Source organism: Plectropomus leopardus, chromosome 8, assembly GCF_026936395.1.
Source record: "Plectropomus leopardus strain MGB_pleo_1.0 chromosome 8, ASM2693639v1, whole genome shotgun sequence".
NCBI lineage: Eukaryota > Metazoa > Chordata > Actinopteri > Perciformes > Serranidae > Plectropomus > Plectropomus leopardus.
Window position 1 is genome coordinate 29,952,457 of NC_142183.1, and position 20,227 is coordinate 29,972,683.

Here is a 20,227-nt window from a genome sequence, read left to right on the forward strand (position 1 = left end):
CTGTGCTGTTTCAGGAGTCAGAGTTGGATTTCAGGTGCGATCACGGCGCCCAACTCGTCCAGCCAGCAGTCAGCCTTCGTCACGCTGCCCAAGTAAGTGACAATAGTTAGAGTTGATTAAATACTAGATAATTGAGATTAACTGTGAAATGTTTGAGAAAATTATTAAGAATGAACACCATCGATCTTGTGCAACCTGCTCACACGTTTTCTTCTTTTCACTTCCTGTCCACAGAGTGCTGATGCTGCATTTGAAGCGGTTCCCCTTCACGCCCGGGCTGGGGCTGCAGAAGCTGAGAGACCAGGTCGACCTCTTCAGGGAGCTGATGGTGGTCTCAGAGCAGGTAAGAAATAACTCGTCTGAGATCAACTACAAAGGAAACATCTGGTCTGTGTGAACTGGTGTTTGTGTGTGTGTGTGTGTGTGTGTGTGTGTAGCTAACTCTTGTTCCCTGTGTTCCCTCTCAGGGTGACGGCTGGTACAGTCTGGTGAGCATCATCAGCCATCTCGGCTCGGAGCGCACGCAGGTAAGACATCTTTTCTTTTCCTGAGAAAGGAGACATTAAATGTTTCATGTTGCTGTTAAATCACTGTTGTATATCTGATCTTAGTCTATGTTTTATAACCTCTACTTGTTAAGACATCTGATGTAACGCTGATTTGTCTCCCGTTAGGACACTACATCAGTGAAGGTCTGCATCCAGATGTGGATTTGGATGACCCCGCTGACCGCTGGCTGACCTTCAACGACTCAGAGGTCACACGCACCACCGGGTCCTCGGTCTGCCAGCAGCGTCAGCGTGACGCCTACATCCTTTTCTACCAGCAACGGATGGTAAGAGGACACCGTCACATCCTGGAGTCACACGGACTCTGACAGTTAGTCCAGCGACTCTGTACTGACTCCAAGTGTTCTGTGTGTTCTCAGATGTAGAGCAGTGGAGGAGGCCACGTGGAGGCGTGATGATCCCGCCCAGGTGATCTGGGCTCAGGTAGGTATGTCTGTTCTCTCTCTGTGTTTCCGCAGGCCGTGAAGGCGAGGATGGACGTTCCGTGATGGACCACCGGATGGTGAAGGACGACCAGCGGCCCACCAGAGGAGCAGCAGCGTGAAGCAGCAGGAGTTTCCCCCCAGCCCTCAGGAGGAGGGGTTGCTCTCAGAGAGCCTGGTTCCTCCCGAGGTTTCTTCCTGTGACAGGAAGTTGTTCCTCGCCGCCGTCGCCGTCCAATCAAGACCAGACCCAATCAGAACTCGCCTCCAACACAATTCGGACTACATTGGCAATGAATTGGACTCATAATCATTTTTATCATCATGATTGGAGATGAGTTGGTCTGTAACAAATTGGCTTGCTCTCTGGGAAAAACTGACTTAAAATAAATAAATAAATAACTCAAAAATTAAGAATCATTTTTCTGTGTTTAACTTGTTCTCTGTCATTTTAAATCTTGGTTCAACAGTGATTTTCCTGAATGTCTCCACAACAACATTCTCTGTGTTATGGTGAAATAACTTACAGGAGAGTGAAAATGCGGGTTCACATCCTGCGTCTCATGTTAGTTTAGATACACAAACACTCAAGATTCAGAGCTTTTGTTTGTCATTCAAAGTAGGTTGATAAATCATCCACAGACAAGCTGTGAAAACCGGTAAATAATTCATACTTTTAGTGATTTACTTTAGCACACATTGATTTTCAATCAAAAAATGCACAGAAACATGTACACAGATTGTAATATAATTCCCTACATGTTTCTGCTGTATTTGTGTGTATTAATCATCAAACAGTATTTTTGCAGCCTTGAAGTGATCCATAATATATTAAGTGATCATCACCACAGATTTGTAGTTTTATAGGTTCCTGTGCAATTTCAATCTTTGTACTTTGTTTTACTTCACAAAAGGATAAGTCAGGTTTATAGCTGGGTTTGTGCTGAAAAACATATACAATGCATGTGGGGTAAGGGTATTTTAAAAGGTGCTAAATGCAAATAAATGCATGGTAATGCAAAAACAGACCTCTAATTAAAGGTTCAAAAGAAGACATAAGTCATAAAATAGTTTCAGATGGTATTGTTGTCACATAGGTAAATAACTGTAGAAAAGGTTATTGTGTTGAGTTATAATATATCCTATGGTTTCACACACAGTCATAAAAAACACATTGCAGGCCTGTATGCTGCTCCAAAAATATTGAGTGCAATACAAAAAAGGATAATATTAGTGGATTGTATCACTTCTTTTATTATGATTTGACGAGTGGTACTTATATATCACACATAAAGTTTCAAAAGTGCAGTTCCCATAATGTGTTGGGGGATTAACAGGACGCAGAATTTTGCCATAATTTAACTTATGCTAGCCTGAAATTTAACTTGTTTTTTTGTTTACAGTCTGGTGAAATGGCACCATTAGAAGTTCCTCAGTTTGCAATGTAAACATGGAATTACAGACAGTGTGCCAGCTACAATGCTGACCATGTGGGTAAAAGGGCCAATCAGCAGGCAAAAGTACAGAAACTAAGTACAGGCAAGTACAGTTCAAATTAAAGATTGCTGTCAGTCCTGGAGAGACAACATGGCCGTCAGAGGAGTTATCATCAGAGGCTAAAATCTTCATCAGAGGCACCCAAAGGCTTTGCCCGTCACCAGTGGAGGGATCTTTGGAGGGACCTTGGAACATTTACTGTCCAATGTGTCTCTCTATGAGAGCACCAACACAGCTTCTACAGTGACCAAGGGGGTCCATGTGAGCATCCAGCATGGTGTCCATGCTCCTTCTAGTCTGTGGTTCAACTATCCACCAGTTACACAAGCTGACATCAAGAAACTACTGCTAGCTGATGCTAGAGCTGCCGACTGTAACTTTGTCATTAATCCTCAGGAGCTGATGTGGCTTTACTTATTTATTTATTCATTTTGTAAAATTGGTCTTAAAAGTAGTAAATCCCAGGACCTGTAACTTCCGATTTCTCTATGGAAGACAGTAAAGTTATTGATGACATCATGGAGAGTTTGACGATTGAAATTCATTTTATGAAATTTAAGAGTATATTCTTGAGTTGCATATATACAGAGCACCTGGTTCTTCCATTGAGACATTCATGAATACTGTTGTTGATGTTCTGGGAAAAGTATGTGATCAGAAATAACTATTTGTTTGTGGGGACTTTAACATTGATTTGATCAAATGGAAAGAGCATAAACAGACATCAGACTTCTGTAACACAATGTTTAGTCGGGGCCTCTGGCCCTTGATCGACAAACCGAGTGGGATGACCAAAGAAAGTGCAACAATTGTTGACAACATGTTTACCAATGCTCATTATAAAGCAACAAGTGGTTTGCTTATAAGTGACATCAGTGATCACCTTCTTATTTTTGTATATTACATCATTTGAATGTTAAATATTCAGATGGTAAAGGTGAGTCTTATTGTAAATTACTGAGATTAAGGACACCAGAAAGAAGGCTTTACTGTAAAGATGGAACTTATCAATTGTAGTTGGGACGGGGTGTACATGGAGGATCCTAATCAGGCCTATGATGCATTTATGTTCACATTTTCAGAATTATATAATAAACATTGTCCCATGAGAGAGTACTGGGTGAAAGATAAACATACAGGAGAGCCATGGATGACCAAAGGTCTAGAAAGGGCAGGTAAAAAGAAAAATCTACTGTATAAGAAATGTTTACAGCTGAGGACTGATGAAAGTGAAGAAAAATATAAGTTGTATAAGATCAAATTGATCACCATTATGAGATTAAAAAAGAAGGAATATTACAGTAAGATGTTGGAGGACAGTAAAAATAATATGCAAAGGACCTGGAAAGTGCTAAACAATATTATTTGGAATCAGTGTAATATATCTGAACTTCCCAATTATTTTTTGAATGGCTCTAATACTACAGTGGACAATCCAAAAAATGTAGCTGAAGATTTCAATGATACTTTGTGGGTATTGGCACTACTTTGGCCAGAGAGATTGTAGTCCCTGATGACAAAAAAGATACGCTTAATGATCTAATAAATAGCAATATCCGCTCAATGTTTATTAGTGGAGTAAATGAAAATGATGTGATTGACACTGAAAGACAGTTCAAAAACAAAAGATCATCTGACATAAATGACATAGATATGGTAATTATTAAAGAAGTCAGACCGCTGACCTATATATGTCATCTGTCTTATCAAAGGGGAATTTTCTAATAATATGAAACTAGTAAAGGTAATTCAGTATTCAAAAATGGGGACAAGCACCACATGGACAATTATAGACCAGTATCCCTTCTTCCTCAGTTTTCCAAAATGTTAGAGATATTATTTGTAGAGCAATAAGATTCGTTTGTCAGTAAAACTAAATTATAAAGTGAAAATCAGTCCAGATTTAGAGAAAACAGAACTACTTCTGATGCAGTAATGCAGATGGTTGAAGAAATTGCAATGGCTAATGAAAATGATGAATGTTCTGCTGGTATTTATGTGGACTTACAGAAGGCTTTTGATACTGTAGATCACAGCCGATTAATGATGAAACTGGAGAAGTATGGGATACGTGGTACAGCTTATTCGTGGCTACGAAGTTACTTACACAGCAGACAGAGTGTGTACAAATAAAAGTTACCATGTCAGGATTTAAGGAGCTCACCTGTGGAGTACCCCAAGGATCTGTGATTGGTCCAAAACTGTTTACACGTTATATTATTGATATTTGTTACAGATCTTTTAAAATTTGTAATTGTTGCAGATGACACAAATTTAGTTTGTTCTGGTTAAAATTTAAAGGAACTTTTGAATACTGTGGAAAGGGAGCTGGAAATCCTCAAAACTTGGTTTGATGTAAACAAATTGTCTCTGAATATAAATAAAACTAAATTCGTGGGTTTTGGAAATCAAAAAGAAATTACTGGTGATATTGAATTAAATATCTGTAATACTAATATTGAAAGAGTTTATGAAACAAGATTTCTTGACGTTGTGATTGATCATAAATTATCATGGAAACAACATTTTGATTATATTAGAGGGAAAATCTCTAAATCGGCAGGAATCTTTATAATTATTATTATTATGCTCACACAAATCCACCATTTCTAAATTCTCATGTTATGAAATTTTATGATTTGTTTTATTGTAAAATAATGCAAATAATGTTCAAAGCAACAACAATGTCACTCCCAGACTCTGAGCAAAAGTTCTTTTTGATACAGGAGAGCAAATATGATCTGAGAGGTGTTTATAGGTTTACTGTACAAAAAGTGCAAAAAAAGCTAAAGGGATTTAAAAGGAGGTGCATCTCTTTTATTGGGGTCAAATTCTGGAATTATGCGAGTATAAGTTTAAAAATGTGTAATTCACTTTTGGTTTTCAAAAGAATGGTTTGTAAAGCAATTTTTGAAGGGTACAAACATGAATACATTTTTATTTATTTATTTATTTTTTTTTAACATTTTGAAAGGTAGCTTAAATTGATGAGCATGTAGGTTAGGCATATATAAGCATTTTGCTTCTGCCTAAACCTGTTCAGTCTCTACATCATACACAGACTGCTGATTTTGTTTATACTGATGATACTGATGATACGTATACGTAAGTATTTACTTAAAGTTCAACTGTGTAATAATAAATGGAGCAACATTACAAGGCACCATCTTTTATTATCTTTTCGTGGGCACAACACTTTTTGATTCTGCTAATTTAATTTCTCTGATCGTGATTACGATTTGATTCCCTGATAAGTTGTATGTAGATTTGTGTGTGTATGTGTGTGTATAGAGAGATAGATATACCATTATCTGATTATCACGTAAATATTAAAACTGACAGCACTGCTGTCGTTATACCGTCGTTTAGCTGCTGTTGCTAATAAGCTAAGCTCATGCTCGTGAATGTTCTTGAACGAGTGCTGTTCGCTTCGAGCACTCGGGTCATCTGTGTGAGCGAGGCAGTGAGTCAGAGTCAGTGCTCGGGTACTCGGCTGCACTCGGCCGCGTTTGGCTGTCGTTAATCACCTCTACGCGTGCTCTATGGGCCAGTAGATCCGGGTATTTTACACTTTTCTAAACTTGGAAAAAGAGTTTTCTCTGCTTCATGCAGGCCCCCAGGAAGTGCACCACGCTCTGAAGCAAAATTTACATAGTGGCCAAAAGTGGAATTACAGCGTCACGTGATGCACACTGGCCCGGAAAGACTTTTCCTCATTTGCTTAACATTTGAAAAAGAGACATCCTTAAATCACTGGATATTTTTTTTTTGAGACATGTTGACTTTTCAGAACACATTTTTTTAATAGCCATTATTACAAATATTAAGTCCTAAAGATGTAAAATGCGCCATTTTCTGAATAACGATTTGGAATTCGGTTTATCTCCAGACATAAATAAACCCGCGGGACTCTACCGCGTGATAGGACCCGCGGGACTCTACCGCGTGAACATGCATGTAACTCTTGGAGTCTCTGACACAACACAGGCTTTGTGCCGGCTGTAGTAATGGATATTTTTGAGTCATAATTCATCATTTTACCATCTTACAACACATCCATACGCTGTCGGCTGTAAAGCCTGTAATATGGAAATCTTACCGTGTCTGTATCAGAGACCGTATATACAGTCTACGGTCAGTATTCAAACTGCCGGTTATCAGTGTGGAGCACTAGTGACATTTACTAAACGGTACTGAACGTAGTATTTACTTAAAGTTGAACTGTAATTCATGTCTTTAATTTGCCAAAGACCCACTTCTTTAGATACTTACAAATCCGAGATTTTACTCTGAAACATTTCCCTGGTTTTAATACTATGCCTCCTTCTCACCTGGTTGATGGTATATTTAATATTAATCCCCATCTCAAAAGGTACCATTACCAAGTTGTACAACATTTTTCTCACGCGCCTACCTTCAGAGTCTGACAGTCTACGTTGTGCTTGGTCCAGCGACCTTAATATTGAGATAGATACTGAGGTCTGGCAGTCAGTTTTGAATAGGATCCACACATCATCCATTTGTGCTCGTCACAGGGTTTTGCAGTGTAAGGTAGTTTGCAGGGTCCACTGGTCTAAAATGAAACTAGCCCTCATCTATCCTGGCACCAGTTCAAACTGTGATAAATGTCATCTGGGCCCAGCTAATCTAACCAACATGTTTTGGACATGTCCTGCCCTGTCTTCATTTTGAAAATTTGTTTTCAACTCTCTTTCGTCCATTATATCTGCCAACATTCACCCCTCACCCTGAGTTGGCCTTTTTGGTGTTCTACCCATTGACCTTTCTTTGCCGTCCTATTTTGTAGCATTTCTCACATTGCTAGCAAGGCGTGTTATTTTGATGCACAGGAAGAGCCCTTCCCCCCCTTCCCATACTCGCTGGATAAAGGACGCTCTGTCATTTATGAAAGTAGAAAAAAATTAAACACTCTTTACGTGGCTCCAACATAAAATTTTCTAAAATATGGCTACGTCTCTTAGAATATGTCAGTTCAGCTGGATGCTGTCCAAACTAACTGAGCACTTCAAACCCCCCCGTATTACACTTTGGGACCAAGTCTTGTTTTTTCTCATGTTTGTAGCACACATTATGTTTAGTAAGTTACAGTCTCTAAATTGTTCTGTTTTGTATATACGATGTTGTTCTATGTTTGCGCGGTCAGTTTTTATTTATTTATTTACTGTAAATTTATTTTCGTTTCCCTTTGTTTTTGTTGCTGATTTATTTTTGCCTTGTCTTTGTCTAACTTGTTCTTTTGCCTACATCTAGAGACCTTCTCTTAGTTAATTACACATATTCATACGAAGGTTTTTGTATTGTACATATGCTTCTTGTGTCAAAAACTTCATAAATAAATCATACATATAAAGTTGAACTGTGTAATAATACACAGGGCAACGTTACAAGGCACCACCTTTTATTAAAGGTGTTGTGGGCACAACACCTTTTAATTCTGTTAATTTAATTTCTCTGGTCATGATTATGATATGATTCCCTGAAAAGTTGTATATATGTGTGTGTGTGTGTGTGTGTGTGTGTGTGTGTGTGTGTGTAGAAAGATAAATATACCATTATCAGATTATCAGGTAAATATTAAACCGACAGCACCGCTGTAGTTATACCACCGATTAGCTGCTGTTGCTAATAAACTAAGCTAATATGAGAGGAATGCTCGTGCACGAGCGCTGTTCGCCTCGAGCTCTCGACTCGGGTAACTTGTGTGAGCGGGAAAAAAAGTTTTCTCTGCTTCATGCGCCAATGAGCAGCTCTCATGGGAATGAATGAGGCCCCGCCCCCACGGCTGTATCCAGATTAAATAATAGATCCATGGACAGCAGCAGACATGAGAAAAGATGGCGTACCAGCGCCTACAATTGAAGTCAACACAGCCCACTGAGACTAAACCTTAAAGCAAGATGTTGTTGATCCGATTATAATGATAATCCGTAATTTATTTATGAAAATATAAAGTGTGTAAGAATGTTTGCAATTCAAGGTGTATAACACAAAATATGAAGAGCTTAATATGAAGCTAAAGCTAAAGCTGTTGTAGCAGCATGATTCACTGTTGATTTGTCTGCACATCCTACCTTTACATAAGAGCAGACTGTCGTCATGAACTTTTGTTGATGCTGGCAGAGCTGTCACTCATGCTCCTCTTTTATCTTCATATCAACATGACAGGATGGGCTCCACCTGGAGAGGATGGCAGGCAGAAAGAGGAGGAGACAACAAGGTAATGATGACAACTTTTTCTGCAATGAAATGTACTTTTTAAAAGAACTTCAATTTAACATAGATTTTTATATAACAGGTAAATGCTGATTAACTGTTTGAAACCTAGATGGACATCTGTATGTCTTCACAGGTATTTGAACCTTTGAAACCTGAGCAAAAAAGTTTAATTCTCTTCAGTGACATGAGAAAAAATTGACATAAAATTAACTGAAAATAAATATAAAATAAAGGAGAGAGATATAAAATTATCAGAAATGATCAAAAAAGGGGGGAAATGTCTAGAAATTATATTTCTGATTATTAGAATTATACTTTATATATACATATATGTCCCGATAGTTTTCCAGGGGATTTTGTTGCAAAAATACTAATTTGTTGCAAAACTTTGGTTAATTCTGTTGTTGAGTTGCTCATTGCCTTCCTTGTATTTTTTGCCCAAGTTTGAAAGGATTTAGTGTTAAAATGCACAAACTGTGTTAGTTTGCCACTGATGCAGGTAGCAGACACTGTGTATGCAGATCTGTATGTCTGCCTTAACTAACTTTACATCTTTTTCATTTCTTTCAAGAAAAGTGGAGAGAAGGAAAAAGCATGAAGAAGCCAAACAGGTAAAACATCTGTCCTGCTTTCTTTTCTTTTTTCTAATGAAAAGATATGCTCTCATTTAATTTGACTTTATTCTCTATTTTATTATTGACAGGAACTCCACGACATCCACTGCATGGCCTAAACAAGTGGACAGCACAACCAGGGCCGACTGAAACTGATGCCCGTGCTTGTTTCTGCAGCTGGGTGAGTAATAGGCTAACGCTAACAAGAAAATGTGCACAAAGAAGATTTAAGCACTTCCCAAAGTTCAGTCTACTTCTGCTCTACCTACCCACTGGTAAACAAGAAAATGCACAGTAAATCTTAAAATATAAGCCTGGTCCTAATAAACGGCCAGTCCCTTTCAGCAGGCCAGTGTGGCTTCACATTTTGACAAATAAAGGCTTGTCTTGATTAAAGGCCTATAAAACGGAGGTATAAACGGGTTGTTGGCTACCTGCTGGACTACATTAGTTAGCTGCTTAGATCATGCATACAATATGCATCAACAGTATGTTTCAACTTTTGTAAACATGGACATACTTCTCACAATGTTAGCTTGGTAAGATTATCTGCAATTCAACCATTCAGTCAATTTTACTGACAGCATGAGCACCAAAGAAGATGGTATTACAGGCAGAGTAAACAGGGTTGCAAAAAAGAGATTAGTGTCTGTAGAAGACTACTTTTACTAAAGTTAAGTAAAAATATTCAGTGAACTGTATACATAAGTATATTTTTATTTTTTTACTGAATTATTAGAATTTTTTAATGACTTCTTTCAGATAATTTCTTGCTTTGCTTTTTATTGGTTAGCGTTCAGGTAATTTCATTACCTTATTCCTATGTTTTTGAAAAAACAATAAAGTCAATTTGCCCAGGTTTCAAAAGGTTAAATAAACAATTTGATTGTATTCCCCATTCCCTATCTTTGCTGAGCAACACTGCTGTTTGAAAGGAAATAAAAGCCCGTCCCAGACGCCTGTCCCAAATATAAGCCTGTTGAGGTCAGTAATTTAAGCAAATAATAGCCCAGGATTATGTTCTGATCATAATCCTGGAACTCCAGCCCCCTGGTCAAATGTGCATTTATTATAAAAACAAAACAAAACAACAACAAAAAGAGCACTGTCTAAATCCCCTGACTCTGCGTACTATTTGACAAACGATTGATGGTCCCTGCTCAAAACGGCCAGCAGATGGCAGCAGTGAATGAACTGTACTGTCAGACCTTTTGAGTGGTTATCCATTTGGTGTGATTATAGTTTTTTTCTCTCTTCCTGCATCTTTAGTTTAAATGAATATTATTTGTTAATTCTTTTGACTATATATGTGTTTTTTCCCCTTAATTGTGACCTCTTTGTGTTTTTCCCAAACATAAACTGGTATTTGTAAAGGAGGCGTGTGCAATGAAAATGTGCACACTTCATGCATTCCTCAGGGCCACCTACACACAGATTTAGCTGAGATAGCTGTGGGAAATATGCTAACATTGAGATTAAATGTAGGTTGAATGGAAGAAAATTGTTTTAAGGTTCATTGCCAAATGAACTGATTGCTTTATTTTTTACATCTTAGACTGCACTGTGAAAAATGTCAATGAAAGGCACATTTTTAAAGTGATTAATTCTATGGGAGTGATGCATTTCAGCGTTATTTTTATTGACATTAACCTCCCTGTTAGCGATCATTTCATTTTATCATGGAGATTTTTGTAAAGTGAGGTTTTACTTGAGCTCTGTGAATGACTCATTCTGATGTTTAATAACCAGAATGATCAAGATTTCACTTTGACAATGATTTGCAGAAATGTGATGAATTGGTGGTGCAGATGCAACAAATATCCACAGCTGTGCGTAATGACGGTAATGTAACACAGACAGTGAAATTTCACTTTTTTGCTGTATTTCTCACTGACAGCTGTAATGATTTGTGGAGGGGCACTCGTGTCAACATGCAAAGGGCGTTTCTACTTCCATTTATGACGAACTTTGGGTGTTGAAATGAGACTCATGCCTGTGCGCCCAGAATCACAATCAGGCATACGCACAGCTTTAGAGATCTGACAAAAAGAAAGCGTTTGCATGTTTCTGCCTCTCTGCGCACACAGCTCTATGTATCTGGCTCCAAAAACACCGTAAGAGCTACAAAAGTACACACAAATAAATAAAACAAGCTCTTATCCCTTTGCAAACACAACCATTATCCATAAATACTCAGGGTTCCCGTTCATCCCTAAAAAGTCTTAAAAGGCACTGAATTCATTATTTAAAAATAGGGCCTGAACTGGTATTCAAATGTATTAAGTTAATCTTTGAAAAGTCTTGAAAGGCAAAGAACTAAAAAGGAGGATTTTGAAATTTGAAATGCATGGTACTTTTAAAAAAGAAACAAAAAAAAAAAACAAGGAAAACTGAATGCCTCTGACATGACTTCATAACATCACCCAAAAAGTCATGTTTTATGTATCAATAAAAGCCCTAAAAAGTCAGAAGTTCCTTCTGGCATGAGCTGTAGGAGCACTGATACTATTTTAAGTACACATATACATGACACTGCTTTTGTATACACACACATGAAAGTCTCAACAAACCTGAGAAAACTGGCTTGCTTTCAAAAACAAGAGAAGAGAACAAAATGAAAAAAAGGCTACTAGATTATTTAAATAAACAACAAACTTACCTGAAAATAGGTAAAAAAAAAAACAATAAATGAAAAAAGTTTTAAAAAAGTGCTTAAAATTGTAAGATTCCTTTAACATTATACAGTTTCCCATGGCTTTTTAAAAATACATTTTCCTTAACTCTTCAAAATAAGTTTTCTGAATCTACTTATTTCTTGCAATTTGTGGATGATTTCTTATCAAAGTGCTCATTGCCATTTTTGAAATAAACATGTTTCTGAAAGAAACCTCAGCAATTTGCTCAGGATTCACAGGTTCAGACTGTTGTGAAAGGTGTCTGAAAGCAGCACAGGAAAAGTGATGTTACTCCTGGTTTCAAAGGGTTAATCATGCAGCTATTTTTAGCATGACAGTGACAGTGATGCATAAATCAACACTTTTTTTCTCCTCCAGTCAATTAAAACACACACCAGCAACGTAAACAAGAAAACATGTTAAATATCACTGCACCTTGTTTCCATTCCAGCCGGACGCTCGACTTTACAAGAAAGCCAGTTTGATATTGCAGAGTAAAGTTTCACTGTTTTCCCTCCTTTGTTCTCAAACATTTTGGCCACAGTATCCTGTTTCCCTCCAAACAGCCATCAAAATAAAGGTCTCATAGGATCAAAAAAGGAAATGGGACTATCAGAATAAAGGCTTACAGGAAGTGAATGAACTTGTGCTTTAACCTAATGTGATGGAGTCATTTACTTTTTAAAGTCATTTACAACAACTGATTTCAGAGTTCAGTCTGCAGAGTTTTTATGTTTTTGGGTTGTCCGTCCATCTGCCTGTCCATTCTATTTTTGTCCCGTTTATGTCAAGAACACCGTGAGGGATTTTCTTTGGCTCAAATTTCAACTTGGACATGAAGGTCAAAGGTTAAAGGTTAAGGCCACAATGACCTCTCAAACATTATTAATTTTGGCAATAACTCAAGAATTTATAGTTAAATTATGACAAAATTTTGCACAAGTGCCTAAAAGGATAAAATGATGAGATTTTATATCCAAAAGGTCAAAGGTCAGTTTCACTGTGCCACTTTTCTGCCATATTATTTAACATCATAAGTGAGGAACAAAAAGGGAGACACGTGGTCAGAAACATCTGGTATAAGGTGTCCCACAGCAGTATAACCACCTGGTCCATATAATGCAGGACGAGGCCGACCAGCAGAGAGGGAAGGCTCTGTGAGTCCAGCTTGTGTTCTGGTCTTCACCGTGTCCTTGTCCTGTGAGATGTTTCATAAGAATAACCTGAATAACAATCTAAACTTTAAACAAAAACTATTTGACTTACTTTTCTTCACAGAAATGAATACAGTCTTGACATACAGGCCTTCTGTTTATACTGTATAAAAACAATACATGCCTGGTTACCCACAGTGAAACTTTAGCGACCTCTAGTGGGGATCAAGATCTCCATGCTGGGGCCCAACCTGTGTGTGCAGAATGGAGCTCCCTCAGTGCAACAGTGTGGCTTATTGGTGGTTTTTATCAGTGTTTTTGGACAGCTATGCAGCTTTATGAAAGCGGGATTTTTTTATGGGAATTATTGATAATAAGAGTATCACGGGACTTATCCATTAACCCTTTGAAACCTGGATACAGAGCAGTTTTCTTGTGCTGTGTTCAGATGCCTTCCACAAGCTAGTTGAGCTTTTAAAACCTTTCAAAAACACATGGAAAATAGGCAAAGGCCGACAAATTGCAACTAAATAGTAAAAGGTGACAACAAAACAACATAAAATTTGTTTTAAAAAAGAAGTGTTGCTGATGAGAAAATAACAACAAAAAAGGGAAAGTTGTCCAGGAAAAACAAAAACAATATATATATATATATATATATATATATATATATATATATATATAAATAATATAGACAACTGTGTTACAGAACAAACTAAATGAATATATTCACATATTTATTTTTATATTTTTAAAAACTGTTTTGTGCTTGTTTTTCGATGTTTTTGTCTTTTCATTTTTTACTTTTTTTGCATATTATCAGGTCGTTTCTGTTTCTTTTTATATTTAAAATGTTATATGTCAAATACATGCATATTTTTTTATTTTGTTTTTTTCGGTTGGTCATTTTCTTGCTTGTTATTTACTTTTTATGTGTATTATTATGTCATTCTATTAACTTATTTACTTTTTTGTTTTGCTGATTTTTTGCACAATTCTGATTTTTCCAATAATTTGCACATGTTCAAAGGTTCAATATGAATACCCGTCTACTTTATATGGCTTGCTGAAATCTTTGAAACTTTTTCATGTGTACTTAGAGGCCAAAAGTTGCAGCATGTCACTGTTGGTTAGCGGGTGCCATGTTTAAAAAAGGCTCATGGATGCATTCTATTATGGAACAGATGGAACAAAACAGTAGAATCTTGAGAAATTCTGAACGGAACATCTTCTAATAGGACTTCAGAGTCACAGGCTCTCAGTTTGACATTTGCAGACGCTTTGAACAGGTTAACCCTTTGTTGAGAGCTGACTTTAGCTACAAAACCATCGGCAACCATGTTCAATCTACCTTGCTGTGGACGACAGGTATGTATTACAGATCTTTCAGCAAGTTTTTGTAGATTCTGTTGTCTCTGAAGTCAGATATGAAGCAAATCTTTTTTGACAACTTGCACTGAAATATATTTTACTTCAACTTTTACAGAGAAATCAAAAGGCAGCTGAGAAAGCTGAGAAGGTTGTGGAGAGTAGAAGACCTCGCTCTGTCTCTAGTGTAAGGTAAGAAAAGTTACCTTTGAAGACGTTAACTTGATAACTAGACAAATAGAAAGAGCTGCATAGTTTGATGCAGTTTAAAGTGGTGTTTTGTGATATTTTGATCAAATCAGTTATATGAAGGAGTTAAAAAATAGGCTATCAAGAGTAACTAAACTCTCCACTTTGCCAGTTAAATAGACACACCTGCATTAAAGCAACATTATGCAACTTTTAGTTGACTGTTGAGTTTCATTCACATGTTGATGTTACCAAATGCATCTTTATTTTCTTTTAACCACTTCACTTAGTTCCTTCTTCCAATGTTTTTTTTCAAACAAACCAAGCCATTTTGCTCAGATTTCATAGCATGAATTGTGTTGCATTATACCTTATAAATGAAATAAATGTTATATCTACATCTTATTATTTAAATGGGCTGGACAAAGATATGAATCATTTATAGTTTACGATGATTCAAAAGAGATTTTTGCTCAATAAATGACTTAATTGTTGAATCAGTTGCTGACATTGTTGGACTTGTTTTTGTGTCAGTTGACTATTTAGTTGACTAAAAGTTGACATTGCTAACATGTTGTATTTACAATAAAGAATGATTCATCTCTTTGAACAATCTCTGCTAATGAACTGTGTTTGTGTCTCTCACCAGAGTCTCAGACGCTCCTGCCGCCAAGCCCTCTGTGGAGGATCGTCCTGGGAGGACTCCTTGGCGGGGCAGACTGTTCGGCCGACTTTTGGTATGTTGCACAGGAAGTGCCAAGGCTTCACATGAACCCATTTTCAATCTTTGTAGGAATCATATTTAGGCTCTGGGAACAAAATAAACTCAACATGGTTTATTCTGATGATTTTTTTAGAAGAAAAAAAGACGTCCAGAGGAACCTGCGATCCAACATGATCCAGCCACCACAACAACAGCTGGACATGTCAAAGCAGACAAGAAGCGCTGCTGGATATGCAGAGCCTTTGACCGCTGCAAAGTAAGTCTCTCTCTCACACACACACACACACACACACACACACACACACACACACACTTACCAGACTGGACTTGTACATTACAGAGAAAAACATGGAATACTGAACATTGAGAGTTTGTGTTTCCGCTAACAGAGAAAACATCAGTGGCTCCAGCTGCAGGCGAGACTCCTCATGCTCCAGATGAGGTCACTGAGGTGGTGGCGTTCATCCCTGAGGAAGAGGACGAAGAGCCCAAGAAGGAGGTGGAGAAAAAGAAGAAGGACGAGTGTCCCGTGGTCCAGCCTGTGAGCCGTCCACATACCACGAGGGACACGTCCTCCAACAGGTACGTCCACCCAATCACACGCTCTAACTTCTTATTCAAAAGCACAACAACAATAAGAGAGGGGGCGAGGATCCATGCTCAGAACTGTTTCTGGTACCAACTGAAATTTGGTCTCAGCCATTTCTAAAGCTGTCACTGGATGTCTGATTAGATTTGTAATGTTTCTTTACTCTTAATGGACGGGTTCAGAACTTTTTGCCTTCCACCCACTACAGTTATACAAATATTAGTCGTAGGGCGAACGATGATTATCGATTACTCTGCAAATTATTATTTCAATTTGTCAGTTCATCATTTGGTCTATAAAATATACAAGAAATTGTAAAGAAATGCTCGGTGACCTCTTCATGGTAGGTAATATCTTTGAAGGTTTTTTAAGGATCTGTGGGAACCCTGTTTTATGCGTGGCCTACTTTCTCATCTCTTCAGTGGAGGCTTGAGTCACATCAGCTCTGTTGATAGATCCACGATGCTTACTTCAGTTGAAAATGTCTGTCATGTTTGTTGACCGTGTGTTCGTGTGTCTTTCTTTCTGTAGAACCAGAACTCGTCAGGTCCACTTCAGTGATGTAGATGATGTCCCGCAGATCATCAGCACTTTCGGAGGCCGGCAGTTCAGCAGAAATGGTTTGGGTGAGTAAATCTGCCAAAAAACACAAGAAACACAGTTTTCTGTCAAACACCTTCATCCTGGAAGAACATCTTTGCTGCTTTTTCAAGAAATCATAGAAACTGATATTGAAACTCTCTAATGTTAAAAGGAAAGAGAAAAAGAGCTCCAGTTTGTCCATGTTCGTGATGCTCGTGTGTGCTGAGATGAGTTCTGTTTGTGTGTCAGGTTTCCAAATCCATCCCAGATTTGCTACATGAACTCCAGCCTCCAGAGTCTCATCACGCTGGCGCAGTTCACCACAGACGTCCGCTGCTGGGAGGAGCTGTGGCAATTGGTGCCTGAAGCTAAACTATTTAGGTACAGCAGCCACACACACACACACACACACACACACACACACATACACAGACTCTATCCTAATGACCAAAGTGAAATAACAGCGGAAACTTACCTCTGATTTCTTCTCCACCCTCTGCAGAAGCTTCATGAACATCGTGCTGTGTCACCGCTCCGTAAACGTTGACCAGAAGCTCACGGCCCTCTACAGCCTCAAGTGGCTCGTCTCAATCCGGGCTCCTGAGTTTGAGGATTTCTGCCAGAAAGTGAGTCATCCAGTCTGATTGTTGTTGTTTCTCCTCCTCCTGATAGTTTGCTCTCTGTGCTTCAAACTCTCTGTGTGTCTCTGTGTGTTCAGGATGCTCACGAGTTCCTGACGACTCTTCTGGCTCAGATGAGCAGAGAGTCCCTGCTGCTGCAGGAGGTCGCTGCCAGCGTGGGATGGAGCTACAGGTGCCCCGTGGAGAGGCACTTTGGGTTCAGGATGCAGACCACCTGGACCTGCAAGAGGTAAGACAACAGAGAGAAACACAGGATACACAGCAGGAGACAAATGCCAACACACTTTCAGTCTCTGCGTGTATCACTTTCACACTTTACATCCAGGCCAACAGCAGTTTACTGCCTGTTCACCGTGACTCTAACCTCTGCTGCGTGGTACGGCACGGATCAACTCAACTCAACTCCTTCTTTGTTGGCTTTCTTTAGTAAAAGTTGTGGATAGTACAACTTTGTCGAGGTTTCAAGTTAGCTGAGCCGTTACTAGAAGACAGTTAAAACGCTGCAGACGGCTGATTGGTCAAAGGGAATCAGCACTGACACAGGACCGCCTGCATCAACGCGCTGCTTTTAAATAGCTGAGCTACTGCTTTGGCGATTAGCTGAGAATCCCCCTCCACTGAGAGGGTGTTATCAGCATTAGAAATCAAAATGGAGAAAAGGACCTGTGCTAAAAGAGAGTTGAGTTGAGTTGAACCATGCAGTGCAAATGAGGCCTGAGCTGCATGCAGTTACATTGGGACACACAGTCAGGTAAAGTGCTGGGCAGTAGATGTAGAGCACTATAGAGGACAAGATTGTGGACGCAGCCTGACTGTTTATCTTTGAGCTACTGAAACAGTCCAGAAATTTGTTTAATAACCTCACGTTTTGAAAAATGAACGTATAGCCTGCACTGTCTTGATTAAGGAATCCATCTGTTCGACTCTGTGCCTTTGTCATCACCTCTGTAATTTTTTGTGTCCTGTCCCTTTAATGAGCAGCTGTGGAGCTTCTTCTGCACACGAGGAGAACTTCACCAACCTGTCTCTCAACCTGGAGCCTGGAAGCTCAGTCCAGGAGATGATCCAGGACTACCTGAAGGTAAGATCCACCTGTCCTCTTCCAGTGACATCATCACAGCAACACACACACACACACACACACACACACACACACACACACACACACACAGTCCTTGTTAGTTCATGTATATCTGACAGCATGTTGTCTCTGTGCTGTTTCAGGAGTCAGAGTTGGATTTCAGGTGCGACTGCGGCGCCAACTCGTCCAGCCAGCAGTCAGCCTTCGTCACGCTGCCCAAGTAAGTGACAATAGTTAGAGTTGATTAAATACTAGATAATTGGTTTAACTGTGAAATGTTTGAGAAAATTATTAAAAATGAACACCATCGATCTTGTGCAACCTGCTCACACGTTTTCTTCTTTTCACTTCCTGTCCACAGAGTGCTGATGCTGCATTTGAAGCGGTTCACCTTCCCGCCAGCGGCTGGGGCTGCAGAAGCTGAGAGACCAGGTCGACCTCTTCAGGGAGCTGATGGTGGTCTCAGAGCAGGTAAGAAATAACTCGTCTGAGATCAACTACAAAGGAAACATCTGGTCTGTGTGAACTGGTGTGTGTGTGTGTGTGTGTGTGTAGCTAACTCTTGTTCCCTGTGTTCCCTCTCAGGGTGACGGCTGGTACAGTCTGGTGAGCATCATCAGCCATCTCGGCTCCGGAGCGCACGCAGGTAAGACATCTTTTCTTTTCCTGAGAAAGGAGACATTAAATGTTTCATGTTGCTGTTAAATCACTGTTGTATATCTGATCTTAGTCTATGTTTTATAACCTCTACTTGTTAAGACATCTGATGTAACGCTGATTTGTCTCCCGTTAGGACACTACATCAGTGAAGGTCTGCATCCAGATGTGGATTTGGATGACCCCGCTGACCGCTGGCTGACCTTCAACGACTCAGAGGTCACACGCACCACCGGGTCCTCGGTCTGCCAGCAGCGTCAGCGTGACGCCTACATCCTTTTCTACCAGCAGCGGATGGTAAGAGGACACTGTCACATCCTGGAGTCACACGGACTCTGACAGTTAGTCCAGCGACTCTGTACTGACTCCAAGTGTTCTGTGTGTTCTCAGATGTAGAGCAGTGGAGGAGGCCACGTGGAGGCGTGATGATCCTGCCCAGGTGATCTGGGCTCAGGTAGGTATGTCTGTTCTCTCTCTGTGTTTCCGCAGGCCGTGAAGGCGAGGATGGACGTTCCGTGATGGACCACCGGATGGTGAAGGACGACCAGCGGCCCACCAGAGGAGCAGCAGCGTGAAGCAGCAGGAGTTTCCCCCCAGCCCTCAGGAGGAGGGGCTGCTCTCAGAGAGCCTGGTTCCTCCCGAGGTTTCTTCCTGTGACAGGAAGTTGTTCCTCGCCGCTGTCGCCGTCCAATCAAGACCAGACCCAATCAGAACTCGTCTCCAACACAATTCGGACTACATTGGCAATGAATTGGACTCATAATCATTTTTATCATCATGATTGGAGATGAGTTGGTCTGTAACAAATTGGCTTGCTCTCTGGGAAAAACTGACTTCAAATAAATAAATAAATAAATAACTCAAAAATTAAGAATCATTTTTCTGTGTTTAACTTGTTCTCTGTCATTTTAAATCTTGGTTCAACAGTGATTTTCCTGAATGTCTCCACAACAACATTCTCTGTGTTATGGTGAAATAACTTACAGGAGAGTGAAAATGCGGGTTCACATCCTGCGTCTCATGTTGGTTTAGATACACAAACACTCAAGATTCAGAGCTTTTGTTTGTCATTCAAAGTAGGTTGACTTTATTCATAAATCATCCACAGACAAGCTGTGAACTCTAGTAAATAATTAATATTTTGAGTGATTTACTTTAGCATACATTGACTTTCAATTAAAAAGGGCACAGAAACATGTACACAGATTGTAATATAATTCCCTACATG

General features: G+C 39.3%; 1 long non-coding RNA gene and 1 pseudogene across 4 annotated transcripts; one reads left to right on the plus strand and one right to left on the minus strand.

Moving 5' to 3' along the window:
* Window positions 1–74: 74 nt before the first annotated feature.
* On the minus strand, window positions 75–12,618 carry LOC148188974 (uncharacterized). 3 transcript variants are annotated; one of them, XR_015777304.1, is made up of 3 exons: window positions 12,450–12,615; window positions 8,581–8,686; window positions 75–547 (listed from the first exon to the last, which is right to left on the minus strand). It is a non-coding gene; the product is annotated as an uncharacterized LOC148188974 (long non-coding RNA). The 3 variants fall into 3 exon arrangements; XR_015777306.1 differs by lacking the exon at window positions 75–547 and adding an exon at window positions 2,006–2,974 and having other exon boundaries at window positions 12,450–12,617; XR_015777305.1 differs by lacking the exon at window positions 75–547 and having other exon boundaries at window positions 8,580–8,686; window positions 12,450–12,618.
* A 4,257-nt stretch (window positions 12,619–16,875) lies between these two features.
* Window positions 16,876–20,018, plus strand: LOC148188975 (ubiquitin carboxyl-terminal hydrolase 37-like; annotated as a pseudogene). Its single transcript, XR_015777145.1, has 9 exons — window positions 16,876–17,001; window positions 17,123–17,246; window positions 17,339–17,490; window positions 18,243–18,342; window positions 18,486–18,562; window positions 18,704–18,813; window positions 18,928–18,988; window positions 19,136–19,296; window positions 19,390–20,018. The product of XR_015777145.1 is annotated as a ubiquitin carboxyl-terminal hydrolase 37-like (transcript).
* The last annotated feature ends 209 nt before the right edge of the window (window positions 20,019–20,227 follow it).